We start from the raw sequence: 2,426 nt of genomic DNA, 5'->3' as shown, positions 1-2,426 counted from the left end.
AGAGTGTACTTTCATTTTTATTTCTTTAGTATCTTTTCCTGTATGGCTAAAAACATCACATTACCTTCTTTAAAGGAAAATCTTTGTTACATAAACATTTGAGTATTTTAGGAGAAAAAACATAATTCATGTAAGAAAGACTGTGAACTCTTATGCTAAAAACCAGTGTCTAAAAATTAAAATTATTTTAAACACAGTCTTAATAATTACTTTATAAGTGTATAGTTACCACATAATTTTAATTGCAATAGTTTCCTATTATAAATAAAAATCCTAGTAACAGTTCTTAATGGAATTCATCACTCACTTTTGGATGGTAACATATTAAATATTTAGTTTCTTATAAATGTGAAATTTTATTTACTACAAACTTTAACACATACGTTATTTAAAAATTAGAGTTCAAAAACTAACAACATTTTCAGGTAGATAATTGTTTAAATTTTTCTGCAGAGACCTACTTTTGTAAGCATATTGAAAAACTTTCTAAGTAGCATCAGAGAGCAGTTTTCAATGAAATGGTCAAGAGATATGACTAAGTCAGTTTTGCAGAAGGATTCAAGCATTTTAGAATAGAGATGTTAAACTGCTAGTTTCCAGCTATCAGTGTATTAATTTATACTAAGAATAAATGCACAGTGGTAAGATAACCAGCGGCATAGGCCCACAATAAATCATATGAGATGTAGGCTAAAAAATAAATCTGTATACTCATTTGAGAAAGACTGTAATGGGCTTTATAATTTTAACAAAATTTTCAAACTGATTTTTCCTTTAAAATGTTTAATTTGCTACCTAAAAAATGAATGAGTGAAACATCAACAATGTAATAATTGAATACCTTTGAATATACCCCGTAACTTAAGAACTAGAACCAATAATAAGCTGAAACATTTAATAAAAATACAAGAGAAAAATAAACTGTTTTGACATTTCTGTATTGTCAGTACCATTTCTGCCTACATATAGGCTACTTGGTACTTATTCTGCATCCTTTTTACAGTAAAACTTCTTTGAGGACTAAAGTACTAACCTTTAAATTAGTGCCTATTTAATTTAATAATGAAATCCATCAAACTTCAGACTCACTAAATGATTTCATTTTCCTTTCTAGTTAGTCTGAAGTGCTTTATTTTAAAATGTTAACTGTCAAAATAATGGATTTTTTTCCTCCATAAGAATAACTTGGATTTCTAACATATCTCGTCAATCATTCTATTTAAACTGGGTGTGCATAAATTGTTCCACCACTAAGATTCTCTTAACTCCAGTGTGTAAGTCTGGACAGGGTTGCTTATCTCTTCTGTGAAAAAGAAATAAGATCATGTTCTAAAATGAATTTATAGTCTTTTGCTTATAGTCAGAATGTATTTTTAGAGACAGAAAGTTCTATTATTTTATCAAGTAATGGAACAACTGTAAAAATTATTTTGAGAAAACAGGATACTACAGAACACATTATTGCATTAAAATTATGAAGTAAAATACTATGTTATACATATTCTCCACTAGGTGATTTTTTTGATATTTGAACTATCACCTTCTCTCTTTATATATTAGTAATGGTTGTATTTTTGCTAAGAAATATTATCATCAGTTCTTCATCATATATTCTGGTATCCTATAATGTATATGACTAAGTTTATACTTTGTCATAAGCCAGTACAGTGTCTTATTAATAGAAGGAAGATGTTAAACTGAGAAAAATTCAAGTTTTATTACCAGTTAATATTAACCGAAAGGTGGTTTGAAATTATTGTTTGTGTTAAATGCAAAAGCCGACTTTTATGTATCAGAGAACTATTCCAGCCCTTACAATCCAGAGTGATACAGTTGAATCGTCGTCCTTTTAATTTGAATTTAAAGTGTAAACAGAAAAAATTCCTTGCACTTTAGAGCTGAATTATTTTAGCCTTTAAATTTCTAGTATTTCCATGAAAGCTTGAATAAAAAGCTGTGGTCTGACAAGCTAAAAACATATTGTAGTTTTATGAAAGTCTCCAATTGGCATAATGAGAACTGATACAATCTAATTGTTTAATCAGTAACATTCTTTTTACTATTATATAATAATCTATATTCTAAGTAAATTTGTAAACAAATGCAGTTCTAATAAATATACTTAGGAAATGTATTTTATACTATTTTATTACTTACTGGAATGTTTTGTGAATGCTCAAAGAATTTGTATCAGGCAATTCACTTACATGAAAATTTAAAAATTCTTTGTGTCATTGGTGAATGAGAAAATGTTAGCAATGGTCCATGGGACAATAACACACACAAACAGCATTTAAAGTTCTTACTCAATGCTTTATATCTTTTACAAAATGAAGCTGATTCTCCTTGCTTCTGGACTGAGACACAATTTAATACCAGAGGAAAATTTAGGTAGCTACTGGAATTACTATAATGCTAATAACTTA

The sequence above is a fragment of the Bubalus bubalis genome, chromosome 6 (assembly GCF_019923935.1).
Source record: "Bubalus bubalis isolate 160015118507 breed Murrah chromosome 6, NDDB_SH_1, whole genome shotgun sequence".
In the NCBI taxonomy this organism is placed as follows: Eukaryota; Metazoa; Chordata; class Mammalia; order Artiodactyla; family Bovidae; genus Bubalus; species Bubalus bubalis.
The sequence above is the reverse complement of the archived record's forward strand: the minus strand, read 5'-3'. Positions refer to the sequence as shown.